This window comes from Elaeis guineensis, chromosome 9 (genome assembly GCF_000442705.2).
Source record: "Elaeis guineensis isolate ETL-2024a chromosome 9, EG11, whole genome shotgun sequence".
Taxonomy (NCBI): Eukaryota; Viridiplantae; Streptophyta; class Magnoliopsida; order Arecales; family Arecaceae; genus Elaeis; species Elaeis guineensis.
The window spans coordinates 93,647,696-93,658,371 of NC_026001.2; the positions used below are offsets into that span (position 1 = coordinate 93,647,696).

At 33.1% G+C, this 10,676-nt stretch overlaps 1 pseudogene; it reads right to left on the minus strand.

The window, feature by feature from the left end:
• Window positions 1-3,271: 3,271 nt before the first annotated feature.
• Window positions 3,272-9,652, minus strand: LOC140851515 (uncharacterized; annotated as a pseudogene).
• Window positions 9,653-10,676: the final 1,024 nt, after the last annotated feature.

Sequence of the window (10,676 nt, forward strand, 5' to 3'; positions counted from 1 at the left end):
ACCTCATAGCCGATAAATTTGATTCTTGTTTGAGAGGAGGCTAGTGTACAAAAGCCGATCTACTATATATATACCTGTAAAATCCTAAGAGATGTAGAAACCAGATAAACGAGGATCGAAAAAATAATTTATGTAATTATCATCGCCAGCAAGCATTTTCGACCATACTTTCAAGCCCTCACAATTGTTGTACTAACTGATCAGCCCTTAAAAGCAATACTTCAAAGATCGAATACATCTGATCATCTGGCAAAGTAGACAATCAAGCTTGAAGAGTTCGACATTAAGTATTGATCTTATACAATAATAAAGGTATAAATACTGGTGGACTTCATCATTGAATGCATGATCTTTGAAGAAAAACCAAGTATCAGTGCTTCTGAATTAGAGATCGGTGTAGGCGACAACCGGTGGATCTGCATATGGATGGAGCTTTAAATTTTTAAGAAAGCGATGTAGGTCTGATCATGGCCAACCCCAATAGAGTTATTGCCAAGTATGCATTGAGCTTTAACTTCAATACAACAAATAATGTAGCTGAGTATGAAGCCCTCATCGCTGGATTGAAGATCATAAAGGACCTCGATGCAAATGAAGTTAAGATGTTCTCTGACTCTCAACTCATCGTGAGCCAAGTGCAAGGCGAGTATAAGGCCAAAGATCCTATGATATCCAAATATCTTCAAAAGATAAAGGATCTCTCCACAAGCTTTACAAAGCTAGACATTCAAAGGATATCGAGATCGAAGAATACCTGAGCTATGTACTTTCCCATTTAGCCACTTCTAATTCTACCGATTTAGGATGGAAGATCTACATTGAGCATCTAGATATCCCAAGCATCGAAAAAGCATCAAGCATCAATCAAATCGATAATGAGCTGAGCTGGATGGATCTATTGATTGAATATTTGAGCAGTGGTATCATTCTAACCGATAAGGAGGCCAGAAGAATCAAGCGGCAAGCCTTGTGGTATGTCCTCCTCAATGGCCAACTATATAGAAAGTTATTTTCAATGCCATTGTTTAAATGTCTGTTGCCCAGCTATACAACCCAAGAGGGGGGGGGGGTGAATTGGATTTTTAAAATTTTAAAGTTAATTTAGAACCACAAGGATTAAGTAATAATAGACAAGTTTTATGTAATAAGTGATTTAAGCAAAGTATAGAAATGAGATGCAAGAATGCAAGAAAATAAAGAAATTTAGATAGAGAGAAAGTAAGCACACCACAAACAATCAAGGTTTATAGTAGTTCGGTGCCAACCTTTCACTTACATCCACTCTCCAAGCTCCTACTTGAGAATTTAAATCCACTAAAATGTATTCAACAAGAATACAACATCGGTACCTCTGACTTTAGCTATTCCAAACTAGAATACTTATTTTTTGGGTACAAACTAATCCAATACAATTCGATTCAAGGTTCGGATCAATCTATCCAAGTTTTGGAACCCTTTCAAAACTAAAGATCAAGACAAAAATAGAGTATAAGAGTTAATGATAAAGAAATACAAGTTTAGCTCCTTTAATGAGCAAATAAAATTTTAAATATACTTTATACAGCAAGGAAGAAGTTTTTCTAATTTTTTTCAAGATTGTTGAAGACTTGAATGAGCTCTTGAGGGGTTGGTGAACTTGAAATGAAAGTTTTTTTTGCTTGAAGAGGGCTTTTTGCTTAGGACTGAAATGAATACTTGAATCTCTTCTCTTTTTTCCTCTTTTAAGTACCTTTATAGCTTCAATAGATGGCAGAGAGAAATCTGGGCAGGATTAGAGCCATTGGAGTGTATTAAATGAGCATTAAATACTACCAAAATGAGCTAAAAAATTAGTCGTTATGAAAATTTTCCGTCACAGAGGTCGACTCATAGGATCGTCCCCTGCACAAGGGTCGACTCTTGGGGTCGACCTTTGTGGCACAGAATAGAAACTGACTGTTTTGTTTCTTTGACTTGTACAGACAGCAGAGGTCGACCCCTAGGATCGTCCCTTTTGGGTGTGCTAGCCAAAAATAGCATGCCGTTCAGTCCTTTTTGACAAGGGTCGACTCTATGAGTCGATCTTTTTCTTTAAACTTGATTTTCTCTCAAAATATTTATCCAAAAAATATGAAATTACCTCTAATAGATCATAAATCTTCTGTTCTTACTCTTGAGACTTTCGAATCAGAACTTGATAAAATTATAATTTTGCCTCTAAAATACAATAAATCATTTTTCAAGTTAAAATCATTAGTAACCCCCTCAAATATATTGTAATCATCAAAATCAATTTATAGAGCAACAATCTCCTCCTTTTTGATGATGATAAAATACTTGAACAAAAGTAAAATATAACATATATAAAGCATTGATTAAAAATTTCAAAATTTATGAAGATACATCACTTAAACATTATAGCCAATTATTTGAATAAAATACATCATGAGTAGTTTGAAGATTAGTTTGAAAATTACTTACTACCAGAAATCAACCTTTTAGTGAGGGACAAAATCCCTTGGTGGAAGTCAAAAATTCCTTGGTGAAGAGATTTATCAAGGCTTTCTAAGAAAAATCCGTTCCTTGGAATATATGATGTTGGTGAAAGTCTCCCTCAGAAATCCCTTAGTAATTACCAAGGGATCGAAAAATTTCAGTGAGGGAATTTTTCTTGGTGAAACTGAAAGCCATTTGCCAAAAACTGACTATTTTTTCAAGGGATTCACTAGCCAAAATGTGCTCAGAAATCCCTCAGTAATTAACAAGGGATTCACCAAGGGAATATCCCTTGCTAAAAATTGACCAACTGGATGATTTGTAAAAAAGCTTATCCCTTGCAGATCCCTTAGTGATAGCCCTGACAATCCCTTGGTGATAGTTTAAGGTTTGTTAAAAAGTCTCTTAGTAATCTTTTGGTAAAGTTTTTATTTAGCATTCTATTTTTCTTATAAATTCCTTAGTGAAGCTTCCTCTTGGAAGACTATTTTACAAATATATTATCAGACTTGTATATATCCTAATTCTTAATATATCAATGATACCTCAATATTTTATAATACAAAATAACACATCAACACATTTGAACAAACATATTTTTATAAAACTTTCACAAAATATAAATTTAATATCCATCAAGGTTTCAATTCATAAACAAACACAATATATCAAAATATTAAATAATTCAACTCCAATTAGTTTCCAGCATTAAATATAAGACTACATCTAATAAGTTCATATCCAAGAATCAATCACATGGAGGATCAGCTAGAGGGACAGCTGACTGGGTTTCTTCTTATGGAGGAGATGATAACTGCTCAGATGATGTAAAACCAAGACTCGAAATAAGAGATCGTAGCATCTCTTTATATTGAGGGTTCATCAAAGCCATCATAATATGCTCTTGTGTCATCTCCATAGCTCCTGGAGCAACAGAATAAGTAGTAGATGCACTCCCTGAAAGATCATCTGGTTGAGAAGCAGAGCATGATATAGCAGTCCTCATGAGTATGCTGGATGAATGTGCATTCGGCCCAAATCCATACACTTTATTCTTAGAAACACCTTCTGTAGCTTCTACCCACATAGTAGCATCAAATGAAGACTGTGTATCAATCTCTGAGCCATACTTTTCTGTAAGAGCAGCCTTATATGTCTTCTACAGTGACATATGAAAAATATTCAGGCTTTTAAAAAAATTAAATAAGCAAGTATCTCTATTTTATGGATGATATATATACAAACAAGACAAACAGAATAATAGTAATTTATCTCTTAATGTAACATGAGAACTCTACAAATTTAAATATCTAAAATCTATTAGATATTTCTTAAAAATTTTAGCAGAGTTTATTTTAAAACTATAATTTTTAAAAATAATAAACATATAACCTATTAATAATGCAAACCAATCGTTCAATTTAACATCCAACCATTCGATACTTATAGATATATTTATAAATATACATATATTAATATATATTAACATATAGATATGCTTGGATAGAAAATTGAGAACCTACACTAACTTTCTTAGATTTTGCATCCACGAATTCCCCCATTCCTTTCCTTTTGTGGGTGCGATCAAACAGCATTGCAACAGTAGGTTCTGCACCATTCTCTTGCATCTGCAATAAATTATTATATCATAAATATATGATTGAATGTAAATATCAATAATAATAGAGAAATACTTAATAAAAATACCATCCTCCTCTTGTGTGTCACAAAAGGAATGGAACCCCCTGAATGCTTGGAGATGGATCCCTCCTTTTGCTTCATTCGATTTTCTCTACCAGCTTTAGATTTTTGCTGCTACTTATCCTTAAGCCAATGTCTCTGATACAACTCATCCCATATCTCTTGCTTCATCCAACTAGGATGAACTTTGCCAATCGTGTCTACAAGTGTGGCTTGTGAATTTATCTCTTTTAACTCATCAACACATTTCTTTCGTGCCTCACTCATCATGCCAGTAAGTAGACATCTATTAGTACTCACCTAATTTTTTTTAATATTATAATCTTCTGCTGGAGACCATCTGTATCTTGTCTACAAAATAAATCAAAAATTTATATAGTGTTTTTATAATAACTTATATTATGAACTAAGTAAAAATCTAATGCAATACCTCAACTCTGCGCAATAACTCATCCTTGGTTGTTTGCTCAATCATTTCCCATAAAGGCCAAGCTTCTTTAAAACACTGCTTTAGCCAAACACTCATCTGACGTGACACCTCAGGCTCGATGAATCTATGCATAAGCCATCAACTAAATTAATTATACAAAATAACAATAAAAATAAATATCAAATAAAAATATGTAATTACAAAACTTACTTATTCATTTTCACTGTAATGAAAACTTTATCTGCTTCGATGGTTAGCTCAGGGGCCGGCTGGTTTGGACCTCTTGTATGCATAGAATCAACCGAACCCACACTATCAGGCACATGAGGTGAAGGATTGATAGAAGGCTCCTCCACGGGCAATGAGCCATGTTTCTCAGTAGGCAGAGGTGTGTCAAATAGCCTATGAGTAGATCATCGTAGGTGTCTTCCACTATCTCCATTATGTTCATCTTGAAGCTGTTGTTGGGAGATATTTCTTTCTCTACCCCCCTTCGACCAAGTCTAGATGCTCCACCATGTGTCATTATCTCTATTCATACATAAAGGTTAGATGCATATATTACATATCATATATCTAACTTAAGATCAAATATATTATTTACAATAATATAATACAAATCCACAATGTAGGCACATATCAAACTTCACCATGTATTATTATCCCTGTTCATATATAAAGGTTAGATGCGTATATTACATATCATGTATCTAACTTAAGATCAAATATATTATTTGCAATAATATAATACAAATCCACAATGTAGGCACATATCAAACTCCACCATGTATCATTATCCCTGTTCATACATAAAGGTTAGATATCCCTATTCATACATAAAGATTAGATGCATATATTACATATCATGTATCTAACTTAAGATCAAATATATTATTTACAATAATATAATACAAATCCACAATGTAGGCATATATCAAACTCCACCATGTATCATTATCCCTGTTCATACATAAAGATTAGATGCATATATTACATATCATGTATCTAACTTAAGATCAAATATATTATTTGCAATAACATAATACAAATCCACAATATAGGCACATATCAAACTCCGCCATGTATCATTATCCCTGTTCATACATAAAGGTTAGATGCATATATTACATATCATGAATCTAACTTAAGATCAAATATATTATTTACAATAATATAATACAAATCCACAATATAGGCATAGATCAAATAGTCAAAATAAATATTTGATAAATGATAATCAAAATTATCCAAAACATATGTAATTATAAACAATCCAATATGATAATACATTATATAGCAACTAAATTTAAATGTAAATAGCAACATTATACAAATCAATCATTATCACTATCAGACAACTCAAACTCATTTTTTTTCTCATCAGAGTCATCATCGTCTTCAAATTCTTCTTCGTTATCCTCTGCATCCTCTTCATCCTTCTCTTCTTCTTCCTCTTTCTATTTAACGATCACTTCTTCTAGTCTTTGTTGCAACCTACATATCTCATCATCATCAAGCATTTCATATTGAGAGAAGTCAACTAGTAAATTGGGTACATCAAGTTCTTCATTAGCCTGAACTATAGATGGATTTGTGATATCATCCTCTTGATACACATCAATATCTGAAGATACATTATCATCAGCTGTATCCGCTGAAGGGATATTAAAAGAATTTTTAGCTTTAATTTTACATACAGCCCACCAATCACGTGTCTCTCTACTATTGCATGGATAAGTAGTGTAATATACTTGTTGTGCTAATATAAAAGGCTCATTGATATTCAATCATGATTTATGGCACACATCCACGAGACCATGATCACGATGTACTCTTGTGCCTCTCTCAGTATCATACCAATCACATCTAAATAATACAACCTTATTTCTAGCACCATAATAAGTTAACTCCAAAATCTCAGTTAACATGCCATAATAATCACGTTCAAAGTCATTATAGCAGCTTCCTTTTATACACACGCCACTGTTCATTGTTTGTTTATTGATACCGTATTCAAGTGTGTGGAATTTAAAATCATTGACAAAACATCCTTTGAATGTTGTAACTCCTAGATTTGGGCCTTGTGCTATGTCCACGATACGCCGATCAATCATATGCCTCTCACTTTTCATCTATTTTCAAGAAACAAATATCACAATCATCTAAATTAATGATCAATAATAAAAAAAAATATTAAATAGAGTATATTATTGACTAACCAAAATTTTCAACTATCTTGCAAACTCTCGCTCACGCAATCTCTCAACTTCTGCATCGGTAATATGAGGTAAACATGCTCTGACATACGACTCATATCGACTGTACTTGTGTTAGTCACACATAATTAATCTAAATAATTTAATATCTGATATATATTATAAATAAGAAAAATAAAATACTTACTCTATAAATGATCCACGCTCTTCACAGTTAAGCAACATATAAATGTGTGCAGTATCATACTCCTCATCAGTTATTAACCTATAGGATGCAGTTGCTTTCATCGATCGTCCGGGATGCGAAAAGATAGAAAGACGTCCTGAAGGCCCCACATCTTCCTCATCATCATTTCATGAGACTCGGGTCAATCTTGTTTGTACCTCAGGCTCAAAATAATATGAGCAAAAAGAGCTGATTTCCTCGATGACATAAGCCTCACATATTGAACCCTCGACAGAAGACTTATTTTGCACCATACGCTTCAAGGATAACATATACCTAAACAACATCAATTTCACTTATATAAGATATGAATTTAACAAACTATATACTAAGAATAAAGAATAGTACCTCTCAAATAAATACATCCATCTAAATTGATTTGGTCCTTCAACCTTTGCTTCATAAGCTAAGTGAATCGGTAAATGTTTCATAGAATCGAAGAAAGTAGGAGGAAAGATTTTTTCCAACTTATATAAAGTTTCAACAATATTTTTTTTCTAAAATCTTCATATGCTTAACCTGAATGACACAGGAGCATATATCCTGAAAGAAATGACATAGCTCGACTATCGCATCCCACACTGGAGGTGGCACCATACCTCAAAAAAGCAATAGGGAGCAATCTCTCCATAAGTATGTAACAATCATGACTCTTCAACCCATAGAATTTACAATCTTCAATATTCACACATCGAGATATGTTTGAGACATAGCCATCGGAGAGCTTTAATTCCTTCAACCAGTTACAAATATGCCTTTTCTGTTCAATGGTCAATGCATAAGAGGCTTTAGGTTTGCAAAGCCTATCATTATATAACTTCAAGTGCAAATGAGATCTATTGCAATATCTTTCCAAATCTTTTCTCGCTTTTGCGTTATCCTTGGTTTTGCTCTTAATATCTATTACTGTGTTAAAGACATTCTCAAATACATGTTTCTCTATGTGCATGACATCAAGATTATGTCTAATTAAATTTGTGTGCCAATAAGGCAACTCCCAAAATATACTTCTTTTCACCTAATTATGTTCAACACCAAATCTAGGTAGCTTTTCTTTAGCATGCTGCATGCCAAATGTCATATCTGGAAGCATGCATACTCTGTTCAATATTTTTTCACCAGATAATCGAGGAGGGGGCATATCTCTCTCAACTTGACCACGAGAAAAAGTATTTTATTGTCTCCTGTATTGATGATCAAGAGATAAAAATTGACGGTGGCAGTCAAAAAATGATGCCTTGCCATCATTTTTTAGAGTGAATGCCTTAGTACACTCCATACAATAAGGACATGATAGTCTCTCATGTGTGCTCCATCCAGACAACATGCCATATGCAGAGAAGTCACTAATTGTCCATAGAAGTGCTGCTTTCATTTAAAAATTCTGTCTTCTACTTATATTGTAAGTATTCACCCCCACTCTTCATAACTCCTTCAACTCCTCAATTAAAGGCCTCAGAAATACATAATATTCTTGCCTAGACTCTTCGGGCCCGGTATCACCATGTTTAAAAAAATATACTACCGCTTAAGGCACATCCATGAAGATAAATTATATACCGTAATTAGAACAGGCCAACATGAATAAGGTGTTGATAGATGTCCAAAAGGATTGAACCCATCAGTACATAATTTCAAATGCACATTCCTCGGATCGGATGCAAAGTCAGGATGAATTCTATCAAAATGCTTCCATGCCTCACTATCACATGGGTGTGCCACAAAACTATCTATACATCTATTTGAGGCATGCCAAGTTATATATTGTGCAGTTTTTGATGACATTAATAGCCTTTGAAGTCTATCAATTAGTGAGAGATATCGTAGTACTTTAAAAGGGATATTTTTTACCCTTCCACCATAATCATTTCTCCTAGGTTTCCATCGAGCATGACCACAAACACTACATTCTGTCTTTACCTCATCTTCTAAATAATACAACATATACATATTAGGACACACATCAATTTTTTTATAGCCAAGGCCAAGCTTTCCCATCATTTTTTTTGTTTCATAGAAATTATCTACTAGCTTTTCATCTTCTGGTAATAAACCTTTAACAATCGATAAGAGACAATCATAATAATTTTCACTCATATTAAATTCAGACTTACAATTTAAGAGTTATGACAGTGCAGATAGTTTAGTGTGCTTCCGACAATCCTCCCATAATGGCTCATCTGCTGCTTTCAGTAAAGAATAAAATTTCTCAGCATATGTATTCGGAGATTCATATACATTGATAATCTCTATATTTGATTGTAATTCTTGAAATTCTGGACCAAATCTTTCTACTACCAACCTTCTGTATGGATTAATATCACCTTCTGAACATTCTCTAAGTTGACTATAAGTCTCACAATGTGAAATCCATACAGTGTAGTGCTCATCAAAACCTTTATAGTAAAGATGCAAAACCACTTCATCTCTAATGCAAAATTTTAAGTTATGACACTTTGAACATGGACACCTAATTTTATTTTCATCCACATTATTAGGTTGCAAAAATGCAAACTAAAGGAATCTTTCAACCCCTTCCTTAAATTCATCGGTAACATATCCATTTCTCAAGCGATTATACATCCAACTACGATCTTCTGACATATTGTATCTTTTTTACCTATATAAAATCAATAAATAGTCAGTATTTTTATAAAATTATAAAATTTATTTATCAAATAATTATTAATATAGCTATTTTGAAATAATGATGCAAATGATAACTATGAGAGGTAATCATGTCAAATCGGATCATAAATAATATAAGTATCGCTCGAATATAGTTTTGAAGCAAAAAAAAAAAAAATCAAACTCAATATGATAGACAAGATTTTAATAGTAAATAGTACAAGTATCACTCAATAAACACAGTGGATGTTCTCTTTCTTCTTTAGCCCAAGTGTTGGATATATTATAGGAATACAAAAAGTTTTATGCTCAGTCCTAGATTTTGTCATATTTTTGGATTTAAACCTAGCCTATAACCTAAAAAATTTCAAATTGGATGCAGATAGGGGACATGCATATTTTAGTTTGGCCCAAATTCTAGCTCTAATTGATAATAACCTGCATGTAAGTGCCATAGGGAGTTAAGGTAGGTTGAGAGATGATACCCTCTCTTTGTAATTTGTGGATGATACCATTTTATTTTGTGAGCTGGTGGTATGACAATTGCATGCCTCATATTCATTACTTTATGTTATGAATGCCCTTCAGGCTTGAAGGTTAATTTGGCTATAAGTGCTTGATTTTTCAGCTCTAGTTCCACTTCGAGAAGATGAATAAAGTCCAGTATATGTGATAGTTCTATTTAATTGCAATGTGTTGAATGTTATGCATATGAAACTATCTCTTTGACTTGTTAGTTTTGTGATTGGCTGCTAGTGGTAAACAAGGAATCTAGATTGCAGGTTTGGAAGTATACAATTTTATAACATGGTGGAAGGCTAGTTTTAGTATTATCCTATCTCTCATTTTGTTATATGTTTGCTTTCTTAAACATCTTGTGGACCTGCTAGATAGATAAGATGAAGATGAGCTTTCATCGGGAAGAGGAGCAAAAATGTGGTGGCTGGTAATTTTTGTTTATAAAATAGGGAATGATTTGTAAATCAATAGGTTAAGATGG